This window comes from Pseudophryne corroboree, unplaced genomic scaffold (genome assembly GCF_028390025.1).
Source record: "Pseudophryne corroboree isolate aPseCor3 unplaced genomic scaffold, aPseCor3.hap2 scaffold_539, whole genome shotgun sequence".
Lineage (NCBI taxonomy): Eukaryota > Metazoa > Chordata > Amphibia > Anura > Myobatrachidae > Pseudophryne > Pseudophryne corroboree.
In genome coordinates this window covers 146,155-171,314 of record NW_026970140.1, presented here as the reverse complement: position 1 = coordinate 171,314, position 25,160 = coordinate 146,155, and the positions used below count along the sequence as shown (strand labels likewise).

The following is a 25,160-nucleotide window of genomic DNA, read 5'->3' as shown; positions in this document are numbered from 1 at the left end:
TTGCTGCTCAGTAATACTAGTAGTGTGTCTCTCCTGCTCAGTGTCAGTTCTCAGTAGTATCCTCATCAGTGCTCAGTATCACTGCTCATTGTCTTGTGCTGCATTGTGGTGCTCAGCATACTACAGTACATTACTAATAGTCCAGTGCTGCATCTTGCTGCTCAGTGTCAGTTCTAGTATCCTCATCAGTGCTCACTATCACTGTTCATTGCATTTTGGTTTTCTGTATACTACAGTAACATAGTAATATAGTAACATATAGTAACATAGTTTTTGAGGTTGAATAGAGGCAAATTGCCCATCGTGTTCAACCTGTTTTAAGTTGTGATGATTCTACATACTTGCTGAATAATGTTTTATGACTAGTTAGCTACTATAACTCATGTTACCCCCGGATTAACCATGTTGATATTTTAAGTATTATAACCTTAGATAGCTTTTTCATTCAGAAATGTATCCATTCCTTTTTTAAATCCAATTACAGAGTCCGCCATTACCACCTTCCCTGGCAGGGAATTCCACATCCTGATTGCCCTAACAGTGAAGATCATAGTATCTCACCTGGCAGGTAAGTAGGAGTTGGGCTAGAGCTGTGGAGGATTGCTGCTCGGGCACCCCCTGTCAAGTGAAGGAGATCCAACTGAGGCAGCACAAGGGAACTCTCGAAAGAAGAACAAGGCTAGAGGAAGATCTGAGACAAAGAAATCTGACTTTTACCAGAGCTGACCAGAGGAAAGCACAAACACAGTCCCCCACTACCACAAATAATGCAGTCGAGTTTCCCACATTTGGGGAAATCACAGGGGTCAGCATACCCAGAATGCAATGAATGAACCTCACCCTGGGAGAACAATCTTCATGACCATGGTATCTCCTATGCAAAATAAGTATGATTTGGGATAGGGCTGGGGAGGGCCGCTGCTCAGGCACATCTCTGTCAAGTAAAGGAGATTCAACTGAGGCAGCACAAGGGAACTCTCATCTGGGGACAACAACTGCAGGGAGAACACATATTTTCAGATGAAAATCTTGGTCATGCTCTGGTTTCTCTTCAGAACGAACAAATCTTTCGCCTTTTACTAAAGATTTCCGTGGAGAGGAGCAAAACTGAGTTTTACCTCAATTTTTGCATGCCCCATCTTTTTGGATTTTCTTTTATCGGTTTAAAGATAGAATGAGTGTGCTTTAATGAAAGCTCATTTGCATAGAAATTACAGTAAATGTTTGTTTCTTTTCAAACAGAACTTTCTTGACCATGCTACTTGCTTGAAAGATCTGGGAGCACATGGAAAACAGTACAAACCATGCTTATAGCAAGGAGAAGCCAGGTGAGAAATCTGCTTTCTTTCAAATTGGGCGCTCACTTTGATCTGAATGAGGACTGCTGGCATGGCACTCAGGCGACAGGTGGAATCTTGGTCATGCTCTGGTTTCTCTTCAGAATGAACAAATCTTTCGCCTTTTATTAAAGATTTCCGTGGAGAGGAGCAAAACTGAGTTTTATCTCAATTTTTGCATGCCCCATATTATTGGGGTTTCTTTTATCAGTTTAAAGACAGAACGAGTGTGCTTTCTTGTTGGCTTTAATGTAAGTTTATTTGTATAACAATGATAGTAAATGTCTGTTTCTTTTCAAACAGAACTTTCTTGACCATGCTACTTGCTTGAAAGATCTGGGAGCACATGGAAAAGAGTACAAACCATGCTTATAGCAAGGGGAAGCCTGGTGAGAAATCTGCTTTCTTTCTTTCAAATTGGGTGCTCACTTTGAGCTGAATGAGGACTGCTGGCATGGCACTCAGGCGACAGGTGGAATCTTGGTCATGCTCTGGTTTCTCTTCAGAACGAACAAATCTTTCGCCTTTTACTAAAGATTTCCGTGGAGAGGAGCAAAACTGAGTTTTATCTCAAATTTTGCATGCCCCATCTTATTGGGGTTTTATTTTATCTGTTTAAAGATAGAACGAGTGTGCTTTAATGTAAGCTCATTTGCATAGAAATGACAGTAAATGTTTGTTTCTTTTCAAACAGAACTTTCTTGACTATACTAATTGCTTGAAAGATCTGGGAACACATGGAAAAGAGTACAAACCATGTTTATAGCTATGGGAAGCCTGGTGAGAAATCTGCTTTCTTTCTTTCAAATTGGGTGCTCACTTTGAGCTCAATGAGAACTGCTGGCATGGCACTCAGGCGACAGGTGGAATCTTGGTCATGCTCTGGTTTCTCTTCAGAACTAACAAATATTTCGCCTTTTATTAAAGATTTCCGTGGAGAGGAGCAAAACTGAGTTTTATCTCAATTTTTGCATGCCCCATATTATTGGGGTTTCTTTTATCAGTTTAAAGACAGAACGAGTGTGCTTTCTTGTTAGCTTTAATGTAAGTTGCCATAGATGCAGTGAAACACATGTGTAGGGCACGGCGTGTCCGCGTGTATTTGACTCATGTGAAATGTTATAAAACAAAAATATATGATTATGATGTTAGCTGTTAGTCTCCACTAATAGGGAATAGAAGCTGAGCTATAAGAAAGGAATACACTAGATATGATGTCACTTAGCAATTACAATGTCTAAAGTGCATACAGATAGCTACTAATAACTCTTGATAAGAAAGTATATCAGTGTGGGTATATTTATATGATGGGATATTGGGACTAGTGAATATATATCACTCCTGCTGTCCAGATTGGCAATAACCAGACAATTATGATAAGAGTAGAGATGTCACATGGGCTGCTATAGATATTAATTTAATGCTGTATGTGTCATTTGTTACAAATGGATACATTTTCTATGAGTCAGCCTAGCAGCTGCATGTTCTAACAGAACACTATCCTCACACAGAATCTGCTAACCTTGAGATAACTAAATGACAGTGTGTAACAGTCTCTTTACTATAAGACTGTTACAAAGTAATATATATATTTGAAGTCAGTCTAGCAGCTGTGTGTTCCAGCAGTTTATAAGACAAAGAAAATCTCCTATTGTGGAATCTAGACACATGGGACTGCTGGCCTGTGTCATACTATTTCTATGTAATACCAGTAACATGTATATAACTGTTACATAATTGTTACAAATGGATAAATCTTTGAGTCAGCCTAGCAGCTGCATGTCCTAACAGGACACCATAAATCCTTTACAGTGTAACAAATTGATTGGTAACACTTAAAGGCTGGAGAGCAGTTATATGCCTTACTAGCATACTCAATATACCACATTATTACACCAGTTACCACGATTATTGACAGCGCATTTGATATATTATATTACCCTCACACTGAGTCTGTTTACCTTTAGATAACTAAGTGACCGAATATGTAACAGTTTCTCTATCATAAGACTGTTACAAAGTGAGATAGATATATTTGGAAGTCAGTCAAACAGCTGTGTGTTTCAGCGGTTTATAAGAAAATTCCTCATTGTGGAATCTGGACCACTAAGGGTTATTATATATATAGCACATGGAATTGCCACATCTCCCTATATGATAATTTCATTACACTGTAACATAATAAGAATTAACTCTTTAACAGTGTAAATAGAGAGTAATGAATCTCTGACACATGGAATATATTATTTCTTAGATGAATTGGATAAACCATTATGACAGACACTTTGCTTCTTAATAAGAATTGAGGTGGCTATACCTCTAAGGAAAGCATTATTGCCTACGCCTAGATCAGATTAAATAAGATCTGGCTGAATATATGAAGGAAGGTTGCTATTTATATGAGAATTGGAATTGCTATATTCCTTAAGGCAACCCCACCGATTGATATATGTTGTCAATTAAGTATATCTGAACGGCTATATCTGGACCAGATTTAATAAGATCTGGCTGATTATATGAAGGAGGGCTGCTATTTATATTGGAATTGCCATATTCCTTAAGGCAACCGCACCTGTTGGTATATCTCGCCAATTAACTATATCTAAACAGCTAAATTAAAGCTATTCATCATTTTTTTAGTTTGGATATTAATAAATATGATCTTTCCATGATCCATAGAGATTTCCCTATCAAGTGATTCCTTATCCGATATAGAAAGCTATCCCCCTGTGGTATTGAATTTAGGAATATAGTCTTAGGGGACACAGAGAAATAAGTGATCCCCATCTACCTAAGCACCCCACAAATTGGAGGTTAGCTTACCGGTTATACTCAATCACCCCCACAAATTCGCCAATGGGGATGGCTTCCCGGGAGGTAACCCCTATTGAGTGAAGGGAGTATATAGGATACGACCCAGTGGTACCTGACGACATAGATACTAACAGCTATTTAATAACATTACGCTAGAAAGTGATTATTAGCAACATATATATCTATATAAACAACCCCGCCAGGGTTGTGCCTTCAAAAATAATCACACACGGACACGCTTTTTAAACCTTTTTTTCACATCTCTTTATTCTTCTTATGCACATGTATGTTAGTTCTGTGATTTTAACATTTATGTTTCACTGCAGTTTGGGATAATAATATTAATATTTATCCAATTTTAATACATACTTAATAAAGGTTATATTTTATGATTCATTCATTCTGTCCAGTGCGTCAACAGTGCAGATTTCTTCTTGTTTTTTCTCCCAAATTCTATAACAATGACAGTAAATGTTGTTTCTTTTCAAACAGAACTTTCTTGACCATGCTACTTGCTTGAAAGATCTGGGAGCACATGGAAAACAGTACAAACCATGCAGTATCACAAGAGCCTTTATTTGATCTTTCATGAAGATAGAGCAGAATTGAGGACACGTCAACAATTTCTGCCGAAGGTGGTTCATCTTTCCACATGGTGCCTTTGGCCACTGACACCTTCGTTGAGTCAAAGTCTCTGGCTGTGGTCAGAACTTTGAAAATTTATGTCACCAGAACGGTTCAGATTAGGAAAACAGAGGCTCTGTTTGTCCTGTATGCTCCCAACAGGATTGGGTGTCCTGCTTCCATGTAGACCATTATGCGCTGGATCTGTGGTAAGATTCAGCATGCTCATTCCATGGCAGGATTGCCATTACTGAATTAGGTGAAGACCCATTCTACTAGAAAGGTGGGTTCATCCTGGGCAGCTGGTCGGGGAGTCTCGGCATTGCAACTTTGCCGAGCAGCTATTTAGTAAACACTTTTGCTAAGTTTTACAAGTTTGATACCTTGGCTGATGATAACCTCAAGTTGGGTCATTCGGTGCTGCAGAGTCGTACGCACTCTCCCACCCGTTCAAGAGCTTTGGTATAACCCCATGGTTCTTAATGTGACCCCAGCATCCTCTAGGTCGTATGAGAAAATAGGATTTTAATACCTACCGGTAAATCCTTTTCTCTTAGTCCGTAGAGGATGCTGGGCACCCGTCCCAGTCCATACTGTGTCTGCAGTTATTACTTGTGGTTATACACATGTTATGTTATGGTTCTGGTCAGCTTTTTGCTGCAATTGTTCATGCCGTTGGCTTGTGTTCTGTTGAATGCCACGTTCTGCGGCATGCTTAAGGTGTGAGCTGGTAAGATGCTCACCTTAGTTTAACAATAAATCCTTTCCTCGAAATGTCCGTCTCCCTGGGCACAGTTCCTATAACTGGAGTCTGGAGGAGGGGCATAGAGGGAGGAGCCAGTTCACACCCTTTGAAAGTCTTAAAGTGCCCATGTCTCTTGCGGATCCCGTCTATACCCCATGGTTCTTAATGTGACCCCAGCATCCTCTACGGTCTAAGAGAAAAGGATGCCCTTGCGCACTATCCTAACTTCTCCTCCCGTCTGCTTACTTTGTGCCTTCCAACGCACAATGCGAACTACAGGTGGTGCTGCAGGGCCCACACCCTTTTACTTGCCTTACAGAACAGCTCTGGAGCTGTTACAGTGCCCAGCTGCTGCAAGAAATCAGCTTGAATGCTTCAGGGGATGGGGCATGGCCAACATGAGCCCCACACCAAAGGAGGGTGGGGGTGTTTAATGCGAACTAGGGGTCATCCAAGCACCGCAAAAGGCCGCCATGCCCTGCATGCCCCTTTTCTCTTTTCATATGCAGATGAGGGTTCCAGCCAACTTTGGCCCACATCTTGGATGACATCACCGTATGCAAATCCGTCTTCTGCAGACCTTCCCCCAGGAATGCTTGTACTAGTTGTTGCATATGGTTTGATATTTGATGGTGCTTCAATATTAGGCAGCCTTCCACCCTCCCATGTTCATCTGAACAGATGTGGTCTCCCTGCAGTTGGTGTCCCCAGACGAGAGTTCCCTTGTGCGTCCTCAGTTGAATCTCCTTAACTTGACGGGGGAGGGGCTGCCCGAGCAGCCACCCTCCCCAGCCCTATCCCAACTCATACTTTTTTTGCATATGAGATCTCTTGATCATGAAGATTGTTCTCACAGGGTGAGGTTCATCCATTATATTTTAAAATAGGAAGGTACAAATTACATATTTGAATTGCATCTATGTGCTGGATTCAAATGTCCCCCCCCCCCCCCCTTCCTTTCTCAATTGTGCCCGTCAGCAGCTATTCTAAGGTTGCTGCCAATGGGTGTGACACATTAATTTCTTCTGTGGGGTACACTGGACTCCACAAGGATTCACATTGGGGTGTAGAGTAGGATCTTGATCTGAGGCACCAACCGGCTCAAAGCTTTTGACTGTTCCCAAGATGCTCAGCGCATCCTCCTCTATAACCCCGCTTCCATGAACAGGGAGCTCAGTTTGTAGTTGGTGCCTTCAGTAGCAGGCCACTTAACAGGGGCCTGCCTCTGGCAGCCTATTCTTAGCTATTAATTTTGACAAGAAAAGAAGAACTTGTTTTATGAGAATCTACAAGGGCTGCAGCAGGCTAGGTCTAATAGACATCTTTACTGCAGCTTCATCACTCCCAGCGGCGCTGTATACTCCCGTGCCCTGGTTGCTGGGTCACTGCAGCGGAGGCTCCAGTTTCTTCCTAAGGTCAGTCACACACACACCGCCCTTCCGGATCACGAGGCCGCTGATGAAGGGGAGCGTGGCCGTAGGGGGTGGACCGTGTGCGCACTGGCGTGGACACTGATTACTGGGCAGCCGCTCCACTAGCCACCAGGTACAGTTAAGGAGCACAGGTCTGGGAGTTTTACTCCTATATTAACCCAATTTTGTACTGCCCGCAGCGCATTGTGATAGGTAATAGGGCCTGATTCAGGTTGGAATGCAATCACAATAAGCGATCCAACTGCAAAATTTGCTAACAGCATACGCATGTGCCTGCATTTTCTGCGGCACCCCGCAGAGAATGCGATCGCCTCTGCCTGTCAATCGGGGCGGGGGGGGGGGAGAGGGGGGTCAGCAACACTCCATTTCCAAGTCAGGGATGGAGCGGTGCGGGGGCAAGGCTTCAAAATGGGGTCTGCAACGGAGGAGACACAGGGGGCGTGGTCACAGCGGCTGTATGACATCACATTCAGCCGCTGTGATCACAAAAATGGTGGCGGCTTCCTGCGCGCACATACAGTCTGCACCAGCAGGAGGCTACACCATTTTTTATGATCACGCTGAACTGCAGTGCGACTGCAATTACAGCATGGTCAAGAATGGAGGCGTCATGCTGGGTGGCCATGCCCTGTCACTGTGCAGGAGCCAGCACCGCACACACACTAGTCCCCGGGTGCAGCCCCCAACCCCCGGGACACCCGGAGCAACAAAATGTAGATTCAGGCCACCAGGCCACGCCCCTACCTATGAAACCATGCCTCCTTTTTACCATTGCACTGCTTATCTGCGCGCCCTGCATTACAATCTCCCTCGCCACCTCTCTGGGTGTCACCAGTGATAGTGACACCTCTGCCATGCTTGTAGCAGCTGGTCCTAAGATCTACGCCTCAAGCCCTGAGTGTTTGCCCTTGTGACTTGTTGATCATCATAGCGAAGCAGATGCTTACAGAAAACTGCAGGGGCTTAGATTGAAAATAAAAAAAATTGATGGGTATAAGGTAGAGAGGAGCGGGTTCGGTTCTCCGAGAACCGAATTCCCGACGAACTCCACGTGGTTTACACTGGTCCGAGGCAGGCTCGGTTGTTCCCGCCTGACTCGGAAAACCTGAACAAGGGAAAATGTCATCATCCCGCTGTCGGATTCTCGCGAGATTCGGATTCCATATAAAGAGCTGCGCGTTGCCGCCATTTTTACTCGTGCATTGAAGAGAGAGCGGAGAGGACGTGGCTATGTTCTCTCAGTGGAAATCTCAATATCAGTGCTCAGTATCAGTGGTTACTTATTGCTGCTCAGTAATACTAGTAGTGTGTCTCTCCTGCTCAGTGTCAGTTCTCAGTAGTATCCTCATCAGTGCTCAGTATCACTGCTCATTGTCTTGTGCTGCATTGTGGTGCTCAGCATACTACAGTACATTACTAATAGTCCAGTGCTGCATCTTGCTGCTCAGTGTCAGTTCTAGTATCCTCATCAGTGCTCACTATCACTGCTCATTACATTGTGGTGTTCTGTATACTACAGTAACATAGTAATATAGTAACATATAGTAACATAGTTTTTGAGGTTGAATAGAGGCAAATTGCCCATCGTGTTCAACCTGTTTTAAGTTGTGATGATTCTACATACTTGCTGAATAATGTTTTATGACTAGTTAGCTACTATAACTCATGTTACCCCCGGATTAACCATGTTGATATTTTAAGTATTATAACCTTGGATAGCTTTTTCATTCAGAAATGTATCCATTCCTTTTTTAAATCCAATTACAGAGTCCGCCATTACCACCTTCCCTGGCAGGGAATTCCACATCCTGATTGCCCTAACAGTGAAGATCATAGTATCTCACCTGGCAGGTAAGTAGGAGTTGGGCTAGAGCTGTGGAGGATTGCTGCTCGGGCACCCCCTGTCAAGTGAAGGAGATCCAACTGAGGCAGCACAAGGGAACTCTCGAAAGAAGAACAAGGCTAGAGGACGATCTGAGACAAAGAAATCTGACTTTTACCAGAGCTGACCAGAGGAAAGCACAAACGCAGTCCCCCACTACCACAAATAATGCAGTCGAGTTTCCCACATTTGGGGAAATCACAGGGGTCAGCATACCCAGAGTGCAATGAATGAACCTCACCCTGGGAGAACAATCTTCATGACCATGGTATCTCCTATGCAAAATAAGTATGATTTGGGATAGGGCTGGGGAGGGCCGCTGCTCAGGCACATCTCTGTCAAGTAAAGGAGATTCAACTGAGGCAACACAAGGGAACTCTCATCTGGGGACAACAACTGCAGGGAGAACACATATTTTCAGATGAACATGGGAGGGCAGAAGGCTGCCTAATACTGAAGCACCCCCAAACAACAAATCAAATGCAACTACTAGTGCAAGCATTCCTGGGGGAAGGCCTGCAGCAGATGGATTTGCATATGGTGATGTCATCCAAGCAGTGGGTCAAAGTTGGCTTCAACCCTCGTCTGCATATGAAAATAAAAAAGGGGTGTGCAGGGCATGGCGGCCTTTTGCGGCGCTTGGATGACCCCTAGTTCGCATTAAACACCTCCACCTTCCTTCGGTGTGGGGCTCATGTTGGCTATGCCCCAGCCCCTGAAGCATTCAAGCTGATTTCTTGCAGAAGCTGGGCACTGTAACAGCTCCAGAGCTGCTCTGTAAAGCAAGTAAAAGGGTGTGGGCCCTGCAGCACTACCTGTAGTTTGCATTGTGCATTGGAAGGCACAAAGTAAGCAGACGGGAGAAGTCAGGATAGTGCACAAGGGCATAGAAGGGAGCGGCTCAAGAAAAGAGAAGTGGAAACAGACAGCAAACTAGGCTGGAGAGAGACCTGAGACAAAGAGATCTGAATTATACGAGAGCCGACCAGAGGAAACACAAATTATGTAATCAAGTGTCCCACATTTGGGGAAATCGCAGGAGCAGCACACCCAGAGTGCATTGGGTGAGCCTTGCCCTGGGAGAAGCACCTTCCTGATCATAGTATCTCACCTGGCAGGTAAGTAGGAGTTGGGCTAGAGCTGGGGAGGGTCGCTGTTCGGGCACCCCCCTGTCAAGTGAAGGAGATCCAACTGAGGCAGCACAAGGAAACTCTCGAAAAAAGAACAAGGCTAGAGGAAGATCTGAGACAAAGAAATCTGACTTTTACCAGAGCTGACCAGAGGAAAGCACAAACACAGTCCCCCACTACCACAAATAATGCAGTCGAGTTTCCCACATTTGGGGAAATCACAGGGGTCAGCATACCCAGAATGCAATGAATGAACTTCACCCTGGGAGAACAATCTTCATGACAATTGTATCTCCTATGCAAAATAAGTATGATTTGGGATAGGGCTGGGGAGGGCCGCTGCTCAGGCACATCTCTGTCAAGTAAAGGAGATTCAACTGAGGCAGCACAAGGGAACTCTCATCTGGGGACAACAACTGCAGGGAGAACACATATTTTCAGATGAACATGGGAGAGCAGAAGGCTGCCTAATACTGAAGCACCCCCAAACAACAAACCAAATGCAACAACTAGTACAAGCATTCCTGGGAAAAGGTCTGCAGAAGACGGATTTGCATACGGTGATGTCATCCAAGCAGTGGGCCAAAGTTGGCTGGAACCCTCATCTGCATATGAAAAGAGAAAAGGGGTATGCAGGGCATGGCGGCCTTTTGCGGCGCTTGGATGACCCTTAGTTAGCATTAAACACCTCCACCCTCCGTCGGTGTGGGGCTCATGTTGGCTATGCCCCAGCCCCTGAAGCATTCAAGCTGATTTCTTGCAGCAGCTGGGCACTGTAACAGCTCCAGAGCTGCTCTGTAAGGCAAGTAAAAGGGTGTTGGCCCTGCAGCACTACCTGTAGTTTGCATTGTGCGTTGGAAGGCACAAAGTAAGCAGACAGGTGAAGTCAGGAGAGTGCACAAGGGCATAGAAGGCAGCGGCTCAAGAAAAGAGAAGTGGAAACAGACAGCAAACTAGGCTGGAGAGAGACCTGAGACAAAGAGATCTGAATTATACGAGAGCCGACCAGGGGAAACACAAATTATGCAGTCAAGTTTCCCACATTTGGGGAAATCACAGGAGCAGCACACCCAGAGTGCAATGGGTGAGCCTTGCCCTGGGAGAAGCACCTTCATGATCATAGTATCTCACCTGGCAGGTATGTAGGAGTTGGGCTAGAGCTGGGGAGGGTCGCTGCTCGGGTACCCCCCTGTCAAGTGAAGGAGATCAAACTGAGGCAGCACAATGGAACTCTCGAAAGAAGAACAAGGCTAGAGGAAGATCTGAGACAAAGAAACCTGACTTTTACCAGAGCTGACCAGAGGAAAACACAAACACAGTCCCCCACTACCACAAATAATGCAGTTGAGTTTCCCACATTTGGGGAAATCACAGGGGTCAGCATACCCAGAATGCAATGAATGAACCTCACCCTGGGAGAACAATCTTTATGACCATGGTATCTCCTATGCAAAATAAGTATGATTTGGGATAGGGCTGGGGAGGGCCGCTGCTCAGGCACATCTCTGTCAAGTAAAGGAGATTCAACTGAGGCAGCACAAGGGAACTCTCATCTGGGGACAACAACTGCAGGGAGAACACATATTTTCAGATGAACATGGGAGAGCAGAAGGCTGCCTAATACTGAAGCACCCCCAAACAACAAACCAAATGCAACAACTAGTGCAAGCATTCCTGGGGGAAGGCCTGCAGCAGATAGATTTGCATATGGTGATGTCATCCAAGCAGTGGGTCAAAGTTGGCTTCAACCCTCGTCTGCATATGAAAAGAGAAAAGGGGCGTGCAGGGCATGGTGGCCTTTTGCGGCACTTGGCTGACCCCTAGTTTGCATTAAACACCTCCACCCTCCTTCGGTGTGGGGCTCATGTTGGCTATGCCCCAGCCCCTGAAGCATTCAAGCTGATTTCTTGCAGCAGCTGGGCACTGTAACAGCTCCAGAGCTGCTCTGTAAGGCAAGTAAAAGGGTGTGGGCCCTGCAGCACTACCTGTAGTTCGCATTGTGCGTTGGAAGGCACAAAGTAAGCAGAAAGGAGGAGAAGTCAGGATAGTGCGCAAGGGCATAGAAGGGAGCGGCTCAAGAAAAGAGAAGTGGAAACAGACAGCAAACTAGGCTGGAGAGAGACCTGAGACAAAGATATCTGAATTATACGAGACCTGACCAGGGGAAACACAAATTATGCAGTCAAGTTTCCCACATTTGGGGAAATCGCAGGAGCAGCACACCCAGAGTGCAATGGGTGAGCCTTGCCCTTGGAGAAGCACCTTCATGATCATAGTATCTCACCTGGCAGGTAAGTAGGAGTTGGGCTAGAGCTGGGGAGGGTCGCTGCTCGGGCACCCCCCTGTCAAGTGAAGGAGATCCAACTGAGGCAGCACAAAGGAACTCTCGAAAGAAGAACAAGGCTAGAGGAAGATCTGAGACAAAGAAATCTGACTTTTACCAGAGCTGACCAGAGGAAAGCACAAACACAGTCCACCACTACCACAAATAATGCAGTCGAGTTTCCCACATTTGGGGAAATCACAGGGGTCAGCATACCCAGAGTGCAATGAATGAACCGCACCCTGGGAGAACAATCTTCATAACAATGGTATCTCCTATGCAAAATAAGTATGATTTGGGATATGGCTGCGGAGGGCCGCTGCTCAGGCACATCTCTGTCAAGTAAAGGAGATTCAACTGAGGCAGCACAAGGGAACTCTCATCTGGGGACAACAACTGCAGTGAGAACACATATTTTCAGATGAACATGGGAGGGCAGAAGGCTGCCTAATACTGAAGCACCCCCAAACAACAAACCAAATGCAACAACTAGTGCAAGCATTCCTGGGGGAAGGCCTGCAGCAGATAGATTTGCATATGGTGATGTCATCCAAGCAGTGGGTCAAAGTTGGCTTCAACCCTCGTCTGCATATGAAAAGAGAAAAGGGGCGTGCAGGGCATGGTGGCCTTTTGCAGCACTTGGCTGACCCCTAGTTTGCATTAAACACCTCCACCCTCCTTCGGTGTGGGGCTCATGTTGGCTATGCCCCAGCCCCTGAAGCATTCAAGCTGATTTCTTGCAGCAGCTGGGCACTGTAACAGCTCCAGAGCTGCTCTGTAAGGCAAGTAAAAGGGTGTGGGCCCTGCAGCACTACCTGTAGTTCGCATTGTGCGTTGGAAGGCACAAAGTAAGCAGAAAGGAGGAGAAGTCAGGATAGTGCGCAAGGGCATAGAAGGTAGCGGCTCAAGAAAAGAGAAGTGGAAACAGACAGCAAACTAGGCAGGAGAGAGACCTGAGACAAAGAGATCTGAATTATACGAGACCTGACCAGGGGAAACACAAATTATGCAGTCAAGTTTCCCACATTTGGGGAAATCGCAGGGGCAGCACACCCAGAGTGCAATGGGTGAGCCTTGCCCTGGGAGAAGCACCTTCATGATCATAGTATCTCACCTGGCAGGTAAGTAGGAGTTGGGCTAGAGCTGGGGAGGGTCGCTGCTCGGGCACCCCCCTGTCAAGTGAAGGAGATCCAACTGAGGCAGCACAAGGAAACTCTCGAAAGAAGAACAAGGCTAGAGGAAGATCTGAAACAAAGAAATCTGACTTTTACCAGAGATCAGAGGAAAACACAAACACAGTCCCCCACTACCAACAAATAAAGCAGTCGCGTTTCCCACATTTGGGGAAATCACAGGGGTCAGCATACCCAGAATGCAATGAATGAACCTCACCCTGGGAGAGTAATCTTCATGACCATGGTATCTCCTATGCAAAATAAGTATGATTTGGGATAGGGCTGGGGAGGGCCGCTGCTCATGCACATCTCTGTCAAGTAAAGGAGATTCAACTGAGGCAGCACAAGGGAACTCTCATCTGGGGACAACAACTGCAGGGAGAACACATATTTTCAGATGAACATGGGAGGGCAGAAGGCTGCCTAATACTGAAGCACCCCCAAACAACAAACCAAATGCAACAACTAGTGCAAGCATTCCTGGGGGAAGTTCTGCAGAAGACGGATTTGCATACGGTGATGTCATCCAAGCAGTGGGTCAAAGTTGGCTTCAACCCTCATCTGCATATGAAAAGAGAAAAGGGGCGTGCAGGGCATGGCGGCCTTTTGCGGTGCTTGGATGACCCCTAGTTCGCATTAAACACCCCACCCTCCTTTGGTGTGGGGCTCATGTTGGCCATGCCCCATCCCCTGAAGCATTCAAGCTGATTTATTGCAGCAGCTGGGCACTGTAACAGCTCCAGAGCAGCTCTGAACGGCAAGTAAAAGGGTGTGGGCCCTGCAGCACTACCTGTAGTTTGCATTGTGCATTGGAAGGCACAAAGTAAGCAGACGGGAGAAGTCAGGATAGTGCGCAAGGGCATAGAAGGGAGCGGCTCAAGAAAAGAGAAGTTGAAACAGACAGCAAACTAGGCTGGAGAGAGACCTGAGACAAAGAGATCTGAATTATACGAGAGCCGACCAGGGGAAACACAAATTATGCAGTCAAGTTTCCCACGTTTGGGGAAATCGCAGGAGCAGCACACCCAGAGTGCAATGGGTGAGCCTTGCCCTGGGAGAAGCACCTACATGATCATAGTATCTCACCTGCCAGGTAAGTAGAAGTTGGGCTAGAGCTGGGGAGGGTCGCTGCTCGGGTACCCCCCTGTCAAGTGAAGGAGATCCAACTGAGGCAGCACAAGGGAACTCTCGAAAGAAGAACAAGGCTAAAGGAAGATCTGAGACAAAGAAATCTGACTTTTACCAGAGCTGACCAGAGGAAAGCACAAACACAGTCCCCCACTACCACAAATAAAGCAGTCGAGTTTCCCACATTTGGGGAAATCACAGGGGTCAGCATACCCAGAATGCAATGAATGAACCTCACCGTGGGAGAACAATCTTCATGACCATGGTATCTCCTATGCAAAATAAGTATGATTTGGGATAGGGCTGGGGAGGGCCGCTGCTCAGGCACATCTCTGTCAAGTAAAGGAGATTCAACTGAGGCAGCACAAGGGAACTCTCATCTGGGGACAACAACTGCAGGGAGAACACATATTTTCAGATGAACATGGGAGGGCAGAAGGCTGCCTAATACTGAAGCACCCCCAAACAACAAACCAAATGCATCAACTAGTGCAAGCATTCCTGGGGGAAGGCCTGCAGCAGATGGATTTGCATACGGTGATGTCATCCAAGCAGTGGGTCAAAGTTGGCTTCAACCCTCGTCTGCATATGAAAAGAGAAAAGGGGCGTGCAGGGCATGGCGGCCTTTTGCGGCGCTTGGATGACCCCTAGTTCGCATTAAACACCTCCACCCTCCTTCGGTGTGGGGCTCATGTTGGCTATGCCCCAGCCCCTGAAGCATTCAAGCTGATTTCTTGCAGCAGCTGGGCACTGTAACAGCTCCAGAGCTGCTCTGTACGGCAAGTAAAAGGGTGTGGGCCCTGCAGCACTACCTGTAGTTTGCATTGTGCATTGGAAGGCACAAAGTAAGCAGACAGGAGGAGAAGTCAGGATAGTGCACAAGGGTATAAAAGGGAGGGGCTCATGAAAAAAGAAGTGGAAACAGACAGCAAACTAGGCTGGAGAGAGACCTGAGACAAAGAGATCTGAATTATACGAGAGCCGACCAGGGGAAACACAAATTATGCAGTCAAGCTTCCCACATTTGGGGAAATCAGAGTGCAATGGGTGAGCCTTGCACTGGGAGAAGCACCTTCATGATCATAGTATCTCACCTGGCAGGTAAGTAGGAGTTGGGCTAGAGCTGGGGAGGGTCGCTGCTCGGGCACCCCCCTGTCAAGTGAAAGAGATCCAACTGAGGCAGCACAAGGAAACTCTCGAAAGAAGAACAAGGCTAGAGGAAGATCTGAGACAAATAAATCTGACTTTTACCAGAGCTGACCAGAGGAAAGCACAAACACAGTCCCCCACTACCACAAATAATGCAGTCGAGTTTCCCACATTTGGGGAAATCACAGGGGTCAGCATACCCAGAATGCAATGAATGAACCTCACCCTGGGAGAACAATCTTCATGACCATGGTATCTCCTATGCAAAATAAGTATGATTTGGGATAGGGCTGGGGAGGGCCGCTGCTCAGGCACATCTCTGTCAAGTAAAGGAGATTCAACTGAGGCAGCACAAGGGAACTCTCATCTGGGGACAACAACTGCAGGGAGAACACATATTTTCAGATGAACATGGGAGGGCAGAAGGCTGCCTAATACTGAAGCACCCCCAAACAACAAACCAAATGCAACAACTAGTGCAAGCATTCCTGGGGGAAGGCCTGCAGCAGATGGATTTGCATACGGTGATGTCATCCAAGCAGTGGGTCAAAGTTGGCTTCAACCCTCGTCTGCATATGAAAAGAGAAAAGGGGCGTGCAGGGCATGGCGGCCTTTTGCGGTGCTTGGATGACCCCTAGTTCACATTAAACACCTCCACCCTCCTTCGGTGTGGGGCTCATGTTGGCTGTGCCCCAGCCCCTGAAGCATTCAAGCTGATTTCTTGCAGTAGCTGGGCACTGTAACAGCTCCAGAGCTGCTCTGTACGGCAAGTAAAAGGGTGTGGGCCCTACAGCACTACCTGTAGTTTGCATTGTGCATTGGAAGGCACAAAGTAAGCAGACAGGAGGAGAAGTCAGGATAGTGCACAAGGGTATAAAAGGGAGGGGCTCATGAAAAAAGAAGTGGAAACAGACAGCAAACTAGGCTGGAGAGAGACCTGAGACAAAGAGATCTGAATTATACGAGAGCCGACCAGGGGAAACACAAATTATGCAGTCAAGCTTCCCACATTTGGGGAAATCGCAGGGGCACCACACCCAGAGTGCAATGGGTGAGCCTTGCCCTGGGAGAAGATCCTTCATGATCATAGTATCTCACCTGGCAAGTAAGTAGGAGTTGGGCTAGAGCTGGGGAGGGTCGCTGCTCGGGCACCCCCCTGTCAAGTTAAAGAGATCCAACTGAGGCAGCACAAAGGAACTCTCGAAAGAAGAACAAGGCTAGAGGAAGATCTGAGACAAAGAAATCTGACTTTTACCAGAGCTGTCCAGAGGAAAGCACAAACACAGTCCCCCACTACCACAAATAATGCAGTCGAGTTTCCCACATTTGGGGAAATCACAGGGGTCAGCATACCCAGAATGCAATGAATGAACCTCACCCTGGGAGAACAATCTTCATGACCATGGTATCGCCTATGCAAAATAAGTATGATTTGGGATAGGGTTGGGGAGGGCCGCTGCTCAGGCACATCTCTGTCAAGTAAAGGAGATTCAACTGAGGCAGCACAAGGGAACTCTCATCTGGGGACAACAACTGCAGGGAGAACACATATTTTCAGATAAACATGGGAGGGCAGAAGGCTGCCTAATACTGAAGCACCCCCAAACAACAAACCAAATGCAACAACTAGTACAAGCATTCCTGGGGGAAGGCCTGCAGCAGATGGATTTGCATATAGTGATGTCATCCAAGCAGTGGGTCAAAGTTGGCTTCAACCCTCGTCTGCATATGAAAAGAGAAAAGGGGCGTGCAGGGCATGGCGGCCTTTTGCGGCGCTTGGATGACCCCTAGTTCGCATTAAACACCTCCACCCTCCTTCGGTGTGGGGCTCATGTTGGCTATGCCCCAGCCCCTGAAGCATTCAAGCTGATTTCTTGCAGCAGCTGGGCACTGTAACAGCTCCAGAGCTGCTCTGAACGGCAAGTAAAAGGGTGTGGGCCCTGCAGCACTACCTGTAGTTTGCATTGTGCATTGGAAGGCACAAAGTAAGCAGACGGGAGAAGTCAGGATAGTGCGCAAGGGCATAGAAGGGAGCGGCTCAAGAAAAGAGAAGTTGAAACAGACAGCAAACTAGGCTGGAGAGAGACCTGAGACAAAGAGATCTGAATTATACGAGAGCCGACCAGGGGAAACACAAATTATGCAGTCAAGTTTCCCACATTTGGGGAAATCGCAGGAGCAGCACACCCAGAGTGCAATGGGTGAGCCTTGCCCTGGGAGAAGCACCTACATGATCATAGTATCTCACCTGCCAGGTAAGTAGAAGTTGGGCTAGAGCTGGGGAGGGTCGCTGCTCGGGTACCCCCCTGTCAAGTGAAGGAGATTCAACTGAGGCAGCACAAGGGAACTCTCGAAAGAAGAACAAGGCTAGAGGAAGATCTGAGACAAATAAATCTGACTTTTACCAGAGCTGACCAGAGGAAAGCACAAACACAGTCCCCCACTACCACAAATAATGCAGTCGAGTTTCCCACATTTGGGGAAATCACAGGGGTCAGCATACCCAGAATGCAATGAATGAACCTCACCCTGGGAGAACAATCTTCATGACCATGGTATCTCCTATGCAAAATAAGTATGATTTGGGATAGGGCTGGGGAGGGCCGCTGCTCAGGCACATCTCTGTCAAGTAAAGGAGATTCAACTGAGGCAGCACAAGGGAACTCTCATCTGGGGACAACAACTGCAGGGAGAACACATATTTTCAGATGAACATGGGAGGGCAGAAGGCTGCCTAATAATGAAGCACCCCCAAACAACAAACCAAATGCAACAACTAGTGCAAGCATTCCTGGGGGAAGGCCTGCAGCAGATGGATTTGCATACGGTGATGTCATCCAAGCAGTGGGTCAAAGTTGGCTTCAACCCTCGTCTGCATATGAAAAGAGAAAAGGGGCGTGCAGGGCATAGCGGCCTTTTGCGGCGCTTGGATGACCCCTAGTTCGCATTAAACACCTCCACCCTCCTTCGGTGTGGGGCTCATGTTGGCTATGCCCCAGCCCCTGAAGCATTCAAGCTGATTTCTTGCAGCAGCTGGGCACTGTAACAGCTCCAGAGCTGCTCTGTACGGCAAGTAAAAGGGTGTGGGCCCTGCAGCACTACCTGTAGTTTGCATTGGGCATTGGAAGGCACAAAATAAGCAGACAAGAGGAGAAGTCAGGATAGTGCACAAGGGTATAAAAGGGAGGGGCTCATGAAAAAAGAAGTGGAAACAGACAGCAAACTAGGCTGGAGAGAGACCTGAGACAAAGAGATCTGAATTATACGAGAGCCGACCAGGGGAAACACAAATTATGCAGTCAAGCTTCCCACATTTGGGGAAATCGCAGGGGCACCACACCCAGAGTGCAATGGGTGAGCCTTGCCCTGGGAGAAGCACCTTCATGATCATAGTATCTCACCTGGCAGGTAAGTAGGAGTTGGGCTAGAGCTGGGGAGGGTCGCTACTCGGGCACCCCCCTGTCAAGTGAAAGAGATCCAACTTAGGCAGCACAAGGGAACTCTCGAAAGAAGAACAAGGCTAGAGGAAGATCTGAGACAAATAAATCTGACTTTTACCAGAGCTGACTAGAGGAAAGCACAAACACAGTCCCCCACTACCACAAATAATGCAGTCGAGTTTCCCACATTTGGGGAAATCACAGGGGTCAGCATACCCAGAATGCAATGAATGAACCTCACCCTGGGAGAACAATCTTCATGACCATGGTATCGCCTATGCAAAATAAGTATGATTTGGGATAGGGCTGGGGAGGGCCGCTGCTCAGGCACATCTCTGTCAAGTAAAGGAGATTCAGCTGAGGCAGCACAAGGGAACTCTCATCTGGGGACAACAACTGCAGGGAGAACACATATTTTCAGATAAAAATCTTGGTCATGCTCTGGTTTCTCTTCAGAACGAACAAATCTTTCGCCTCTTACTAAAGATTTCCGTGGAGAGGAGCAAAACCGAGTTTTATCTCAATTTTTGCATGCCCCATCTTTTTGGGGTTTCTTTTACCGGTTTAAAGATAGAATGAGTGTGCTTTAATGTAAGCTCATTTGCATAGAAATGACAGTAAATGTTTATTTATGTTCAAACAGAACTTTCTTGACCATGCTACTTGCTTTAAAGATCTGGGAGCACATGGAATACAGTACAAACCATGCTTATAGCAAGGAGAAGCCAGGTGAGAAATCTGCTTTCTTTCAAATTGGGCGCTCACTTTGATCTGAATGAGGACTGCTGGCACAGCACTCAGGCGACAGGTGGAATCTTGGTCATGCTCTGGTTTCTCTTCAGAATGAACAAATCTTTCGCCTTTTATTAAAGATTATCCGTGGAGAGGAGCAAAACTGAGTTTTATCTCAATTTTTGCATGCCCCATATTATTGGGGTTTCTTTTATCAGTTTAAAGACAGAACGAGTGTGCTTTCTTGTTAGCTTTAATGTAAGTTTATTTGCATAACAATGACAATAAATGTCTGTTTCTTTTCAAGCAGAACTTTCTTGACCATACTAATTGCTTGAAAGATCTGGGAGCACATGGAAAAGAGTACAAACCATGTTTATAGCAAGGGGAAGCCTGGTGAGAAATCTGCTTTCTTTCTTTCAAATTGGGTGCTCACTTTGAGCTGAATGAGGACTGCTGGCATGGCACTCAGGCGACAGGTGGAATCTTGGTCATGCTCTGGTTTCTCTTCAGAACGAACAAATCTTTCGCCTTTTACTAAAGATTTCTGTGGAGAGGAGCAAAACTGAGTTTTATCTCAATTTTTGCATGCCCCATATCATACCTCCCAACTGTCCCGATTTTCGCGGGACAGTCCCGTTTTTTGGGGACTGTCCCGCTGTCCCACCTGCGGGCCGCAGTGTCCCGCGGTGGGGAGGACAGTTGGGAGGCTCTGTCTGTCGCTGCCCTGCTTAGCAGAGCAGCGGTGAATAGTCGCTGTGCGCACAGCGTCTATTCACTGAAGTCAGAGGGAGAGGTGGCATGCCAGCGGCTCACAGAGCGCTGGGCATGCCCCCTCAGTGCCGAAAACGGGGGCGTGACTCGCGATCGCGGGTCCTCCCGCGAAGCCATGCCCCTTTTTACTTAGGCCACGCCCTTTTTGGGAGCGCGTGCGACTTCGCCGTGCGTGTGTCCCTCTTTGCGAGCCGACAAAGTTGGGAGGTATGCCCATATTATTGGGGTTTCTTTTATCAGTTTAAAGACAGAACGAGTGTGCTTTCTGGTTAGCTTTAATGTAAGTTTATTTGCATAACAATGACAGTAAATGTTTGTTTCTTTTCAAACAGAACTTTCTTGACCATGCTACTTGCTTGAAAGATCTGGGAGCACATGGAAAACAGTACAAACCATGCAGTATCACAAGAGCCTTTATTTGATCTTTCATGAAGATAGAGCAGAATTGAGGACACGTCAACAATTTCTGTCGAAGGTGGTTCATCTTTCCACATGGTGCCTTTGGCCACTGACACCTTCGTTGAGTCAAAGTCTCTGGCTGTGGTCAGAACTTTGAAAATTTATGTCACCAGAACGGTTCAGATTAGGAAAACAGAGGCTCTGTTTGTCCTGTATGCTCCCAACAGGATTGGGTGTCCTGCTTCCATGTAGACCATTATGCGCTGGATCTGTGGTAAGATTCAGCATGCTCATTCCATGGCAGGATTGCCGTTACTGAATTAGGTGAAGACCCATTCTACTAGAAAGGTGGGTTCATCCTGGGCAGCTGGTCGGGGAGTCTCGGCATTGCAACTTTGCCGAGCAGCTATTTAGTAAACACTTTTGCTAAGTTTTACAAGTTTGATACCTTGGCCGATGATAACTTCAAGTTGGGTCATTCGGTGCTGCAGAGTCGTATGCACTCTTCCACCCGTTCAAGAGCTTTGGTATAACCCCATGGTTCTTAATGTGACCCCAGCATCCTCTAGGTCGTATGAGAAAATAGGATTTTAATACCTACCGGTAAATCCTTTTCTCTTAGTCTGTAGAGGATGCTGGGCACCCGTCCCAGTCCATACTGTGTCTGCAGTTATTACTTGTGGTTATACACATGTTGTGTTATGGTTCTGGTCAGCTTTTTGCTGCAATTATTCATGCCGTTGGCTTGTGTTCTGTTGAATGCCACGTTCTGCGGCATGCTTAAGGTGTGAGCTGGTAAGATGCTCACCTTAGTTTAACAATAAATCCTTTCCTCGAAATGTCCGTCTCCATGGGCACAGTTCCTATAACTGGAGTCTGGAGGAGGGGCATAGAGGGAGGAGCCAGTTCACACCCTTTGATAGTCTTAAAGTGCCCATGTCTCTTGCGGATCCCGTCTATACCCCATGGTTCTTAATCTGACCCCAGCATCCTCTACGGACTAAGAGAAAAGGATGCCCTTGCGCACTATCCTGACTTCTCCTCCCGTCTGCTTACTTTGTGCCTTCCAACGCACAATGCAAACTACAGGTGGTGCTGCAGGGCCCACACCCTTTTACTTGCCTTACAGAACAGCTCTGGAGCTGTTACAGTGCCCAGCTGCTGCAAGAAATCAGCTTGAATGCTTCAGGGGATGGGGCATGGCCAACATGAGCCCCACACCAAAGGAGGGTGGGGGTGTTTAATGAGAACTAGGGGTCATCCAAGCACTGCAAAAGGCCGCCATGCCCTGCACGCCCCTTTTCTCTTTTCATATGCAGATGAGGGTTCCAGCCAACTTTGGCCCACTGCTTGAATAACATCACTGTATGCAAATCCGTCTGCTGCAGACCTTCCCCCAGGAAGGCTTGTACTAGATGTTGCATATGGTTTGATATTTGATGGTGCTTCAGTATTAGGCAGCCTTCCGCCCTCCCATGTTCATCTGAAAAGATGTGGTCTCCCTGCAGTTGTTGTCCCCAGACGAGAGTTCCCTTGTGCTTCCTCAGTTGAATCTCCTTAACTTGACGGGGGAGGGGCTGCCCGAGCAGCCACCCTCCCCAGCCCTATCCCAACTCATACTTATTTTGCATATGAGATCTCTTGATCATGAAGATTGTTCTCACAGGGTGAGGTTCATCCATTATATTTTAAAATAGGAAGGTACAAATTACATATTTGAATTGCATTTATGTGCTGGATTCAAATGTCCCCCCCCCCCCCCCCCCCCTTCCTTTCTCAATTGTGCCCGTCAGCAGCTATTCTAAGGTTGCTGCCAATGGGTGTGACACATTAATTTCTTCTGTGGGGTACACTGGACTCCACAAGGATTCACATTGGGGTGTAGAGTAGGATCTTGATCTGAGGCACCAACCGGCTCAAAGCTTTTGACTGTTCCCAAGATGCTCAGTGCATTCTCCTCTATAACCCCGCTTCCATGAACAGGGAGCTCAGTTTGTAGTTGGTGCCTTCAGTAGCAGGCCACTTAACAGGGGCCTGCCTCAGGCAGCCTATTCTTAGCTATAAATTTTGACAAGAAAAGAAGAACTTGTTTTATGAGAATCTACAAGGGCTGCAGCAGGCTAGGTCTAATAGACATCTTTACTGCAGCTTCATCACTCCCAGCGGCGCTGTATACTCCCGTGCCCTGGTTGCTGGGTCACTGCAGCGGAGGGTCCGGTTTCATCCTAAGGTCAGTCACACACACACCACCCTTCCGGATCACGAGGCCGCTGATGAAGGGGAGCGTGGCCGTAGGGGGTGGACCGTGTGCGCACTGGCGTGGACACTGATTACTGGGCAGCCGCTCCACTAGCCACCAGGTACAGTTAAGGAGCACAGGTCTGGGGGTTTTTCTCCTATATTAACCCAATTTTGTACTGCCCGCAGCGCATTGTGATAGGTAATAGGGCCTGATTCAGGTTGGATTGCAATCACAATAAGCGATCCAACTGCAAAAATTGCTAAGAGCATACGCATGTGCCTGCATTTTCTGCGGCACCCCGCAGAGAATGCGATCGCCTCTGCCTGTCAATCGGGGCGGGGGGGGATAGGTGGGTCAGCAACACTCCATTTCCAAGTCAGGGATGGAGCGGTGCGGGGGCAAGGCTTCAAAATGGGGTCTGCAACGGAGTAGACACAGGGGGCGTGGTCACAGCGGCTGTATGACATCACATTCAGCCGCTGTGATCACAAAAATGGTGGCGGCTTCCTGCGCGCACATACAGTCTGCACCAGCAGGAGGCTACACCATTTTTTATGATCACGCTGAACTGCAGTGCGACTGCAATTACAGCATGGTCAAGAAGGGAGGCGTCATGCTGGGTGGCCATGCCCTTTCACTGTGCAGGAGCCAGCACCGCTCACACACTAGTCCCCGGGTGCAGCCCCCAACCCCCGGGACACCCGGAGCAACAAAATGTAGATTCAGGCCACCAGGCCACGCCCCTACCTATGAAACCATGCCTCCTTTTTACCATTGCGCTGCTTATCTGCGCGCACTGCATTACAATCTCCCTCGCCACCTCTCTGGGTGTCACCAGTGATAGTGACACCTCTGCCATGCTTGTAGCAGCTGGTCCTAAGATCTACGCCTCAAGCCCTGAGTGTTTGCCCTTGTGACTTGTTGATCATCATAGCGAAGCAGATGCTTACAGAAAACTGCAGGGGCTTAGATTGAAAATAAAAAAATTGATTGGTATAAGGTAGAGAGGAGCGGGTTCGGTTCTCCGAGAACCGAATTCCCCACGAACTCCACGTTGTTTACACTGGTCCGAGGCAGGCTCGGTTGTTCCCGCCTGACTCGCAAAACCTGAACAAGGGAAAATGTCATCATCCCGCTGTCGGATTCTCGCGAGATTCGGATTCCATATAAAGAGCTGCGCGTTGCCGCCATTTTTACTCGTGCATTGAAGAGAGAGCGGAATGGACGTGGCTATGTTCTCTCAGTGGAAATCTCAATATCAGTGCTCAGTATCAGTGGTTACTTATTGCTGCTCAGTAATACTAGTAGTGTGTCTCTCCTGCTCAGTGTCAGTTCTCAGTAGTATCCTCATCAGTGCTCAGTATCACTGCTCATTGTCTTGTGCTGCATTGTGGTGCTCAGCATACTACAGTACATTACTAATAGTCCAGTGCTGCATCTTGCTGCTCAGTGTCAGTTCTAGTATCCTCATCAGTGCTCACTATCACTGTTCATTGCATTTTGGTTTTCTGTATACTACAGTAACATAGTAATATAGTAACATATAGTAACATAGTTTTTGAGGTTGAATAGAGGCAAATTGCCCATCGTGTTCAACCTGTTTTAAGTTGTGATGATTCTACATACTTGCTGAATAATGTTTTATGACTAGTTAGCTACTATAACTCATGTTACCCCCGGATTAACCATGTTGATATTTTAAGTATTATAACCTTAGATAGCTTTTTCATTCAGAAATGTATCCATTCCTTTTTTAAATCCAATTACAGAGTCCGCCATTACCACCTTCCCTGGCAGGGAATTCCACATCCTGATTGCCCTAACAGTGAAGAT

General features: G+C 47.1%; 26 non-coding genes across 26 annotated transcripts; 7 read left to right on the top strand and 19 right to left on the bottom strand.

The window, feature by feature from the left end:
• Positions 1–727: 727 nt before the first annotated feature.
• On the bottom strand, positions 728–891 carry LOC135032026 (U1 spliceosomal RNA). The gene has a single exon (XR_010227592.1). It is a non-coding gene; the product is annotated as a U1 spliceosomal RNA (small nuclear RNA).
• Positions 892–1,035: 144 nt separating this feature from the next.
• LOC135032070 (U5 spliceosomal RNA) lies at positions 1,036–1,151 on the top strand. Its single transcript, XR_010227627.1, has one exon. It is a non-coding gene; the product is annotated as a U5 spliceosomal RNA (small nuclear RNA).
• Positions 1,152–1,421: 270 nt separating this feature from the next.
• Positions 1,422–1,537, top strand: LOC135032073 (U5 spliceosomal RNA). The gene has a single exon (XR_010227630.1). It is a non-coding gene; the product is annotated as a U5 spliceosomal RNA (small nuclear RNA).
• Positions 1,538–1,823: 286 nt separating this feature from the next.
• Positions 1,824–1,939, top strand: LOC135032055 (U5 spliceosomal RNA). Its single transcript, XR_010227612.1, has one exon. It is a non-coding gene; the product is annotated as a U5 spliceosomal RNA (small nuclear RNA).
• A 275-nt stretch (positions 1,940–2,214) lies between these two features.
• LOC135032082 (U5 spliceosomal RNA) lies at positions 2,215–2,330 on the top strand. The gene has a single exon (XR_010227638.1). It is a non-coding gene; the product is annotated as a U5 spliceosomal RNA (small nuclear RNA).
• A 6,633-nt stretch (positions 2,331–8,963) lies between these two features.
• On the bottom strand, positions 8,964–9,127 carry LOC135032100 (U1 spliceosomal RNA). The gene has a single exon (XR_010227656.1). It is a non-coding gene; the product is annotated as a U1 spliceosomal RNA (small nuclear RNA).
• A 671-nt stretch (positions 9,128–9,798) lies between these two features.
• On the bottom strand, positions 9,799–9,961 carry LOC135032036 (U1 spliceosomal RNA). The gene has a single exon (XR_010227599.1). It is a non-coding gene; the product is annotated as a U1 spliceosomal RNA (small nuclear RNA).
• A 152-nt stretch (positions 9,962–10,113) lies between these two features.
• Positions 10,114–10,277, bottom strand: LOC135032122 (U1 spliceosomal RNA). The gene has a single exon (XR_010227678.1). It is a non-coding gene; the product is annotated as a U1 spliceosomal RNA (small nuclear RNA).
• Positions 10,278–10,948: 671 nt separating this feature from the next.
• Positions 10,949–11,111, bottom strand: LOC135032024 (U1 spliceosomal RNA). Its single transcript, XR_010227590.1, has one exon. It is a non-coding gene; the product is annotated as a U1 spliceosomal RNA (small nuclear RNA).
• Positions 11,112–11,263: 152 nt separating this feature from the next.
• On the bottom strand, positions 11,264–11,427 carry LOC135032099 (U1 spliceosomal RNA). The gene has a single exon (XR_010227655.1). It is a non-coding gene; the product is annotated as a U1 spliceosomal RNA (small nuclear RNA).
• A 674-nt stretch (positions 11,428–12,101) lies between these two features.
• LOC135032018 (U1 spliceosomal RNA) lies at positions 12,102–12,264 on the bottom strand. Its single transcript, XR_010227585.1, has one exon. It is a non-coding gene; the product is annotated as a U1 spliceosomal RNA (small nuclear RNA).
• A 152-nt stretch (positions 12,265–12,416) lies between these two features.
• Positions 12,417–12,580, bottom strand: LOC135032119 (U1 spliceosomal RNA). Its single transcript, XR_010227675.1, has one exon. It is a non-coding gene; the product is annotated as a U1 spliceosomal RNA (small nuclear RNA).
• A 674-nt stretch (positions 12,581–13,254) lies between these two features.
• On the bottom strand, positions 13,255–13,417 carry LOC135031994 (U1 spliceosomal RNA). Its single transcript, XR_010227565.1, has one exon. It is a non-coding gene; the product is annotated as a U1 spliceosomal RNA (small nuclear RNA).
• A 149-nt stretch (positions 13,418–13,566) lies between these two features.
• On the bottom strand, positions 13,567–13,731 carry LOC135031997 (U1 spliceosomal RNA). Its single transcript, XR_010227568.1, has one exon. It is a non-coding gene; the product is annotated as a U1 spliceosomal RNA (small nuclear RNA).
• A 670-nt stretch (positions 13,732–14,401) lies between these two features.
• Positions 14,402–14,564, bottom strand: LOC135031985 (U1 spliceosomal RNA). Its single transcript, XR_010227558.1, has one exon. It is a non-coding gene; the product is annotated as a U1 spliceosomal RNA (small nuclear RNA).
• A 152-nt stretch (positions 14,565–14,716) lies between these two features.
• Positions 14,717–14,880, bottom strand: LOC135032118 (U1 spliceosomal RNA). The gene has a single exon (XR_010227674.1). It is a non-coding gene; the product is annotated as a U1 spliceosomal RNA (small nuclear RNA).
• Positions 14,881–15,852: 972 nt separating this feature from the next.
• Positions 15,853–16,016, bottom strand: LOC135032015 (U1 spliceosomal RNA). The gene has a single exon (XR_010227582.1). It is a non-coding gene; the product is annotated as a U1 spliceosomal RNA (small nuclear RNA).
• A 674-nt stretch (positions 16,017–16,690) lies between these two features.
• On the bottom strand, positions 16,691–16,853 carry LOC135032043 (U1 spliceosomal RNA). Its single transcript, XR_010227603.1, has one exon. It is a non-coding gene; the product is annotated as a U1 spliceosomal RNA (small nuclear RNA).
• A 152-nt stretch (positions 16,854–17,005) lies between these two features.
• On the bottom strand, positions 17,006–17,169 carry LOC135032110 (U1 spliceosomal RNA). Its single transcript, XR_010227666.1, has one exon. It is a non-coding gene; the product is annotated as a U1 spliceosomal RNA (small nuclear RNA).
• A 671-nt stretch (positions 17,170–17,840) lies between these two features.
• LOC135031984 (U1 spliceosomal RNA) lies at positions 17,841–18,003 on the bottom strand. The gene has a single exon (XR_010227557.1). It is a non-coding gene; the product is annotated as a U1 spliceosomal RNA (small nuclear RNA).
• Positions 18,004–18,155: 152 nt separating this feature from the next.
• Positions 18,156–18,319, bottom strand: LOC135032003 (U1 spliceosomal RNA). The gene has a single exon (XR_010227574.1). It is a non-coding gene; the product is annotated as a U1 spliceosomal RNA (small nuclear RNA).
• A 674-nt stretch (positions 18,320–18,993) lies between these two features.
• LOC135032028 (U1 spliceosomal RNA) lies at positions 18,994–19,156 on the bottom strand. Its single transcript, XR_010227594.1, has one exon. It is a non-coding gene; the product is annotated as a U1 spliceosomal RNA (small nuclear RNA).
• A 152-nt stretch (positions 19,157–19,308) lies between these two features.
• Positions 19,309–19,472, bottom strand: LOC135032108 (U1 spliceosomal RNA). The gene has a single exon (XR_010227664.1). It is a non-coding gene; the product is annotated as a U1 spliceosomal RNA (small nuclear RNA).
• Positions 19,473–19,616: 144 nt separating this feature from the next.
• Positions 19,617–19,732, top strand: LOC135032064 (U5 spliceosomal RNA). Its single transcript, XR_010227621.1, has one exon. It is a non-coding gene; the product is annotated as a U5 spliceosomal RNA (small nuclear RNA).
• A 270-nt stretch (positions 19,733–20,002) lies between these two features.
• LOC135032085 (U5 spliceosomal RNA) lies at positions 20,003–20,119 on the top strand. Its single transcript, XR_010227641.1, has one exon. It is a non-coding gene; the product is annotated as a U5 spliceosomal RNA (small nuclear RNA).
• A 286-nt stretch (positions 20,120–20,405) lies between these two features.
• On the top strand, positions 20,406–20,518 carry LOC135032087 (U5 spliceosomal RNA). The gene has a single exon (XR_010227643.1). It is a non-coding gene; the product is annotated as a U5 spliceosomal RNA (small nuclear RNA).
• The last annotated feature ends 4,642 nt before the right edge of the window (positions 20,519–25,160 follow it).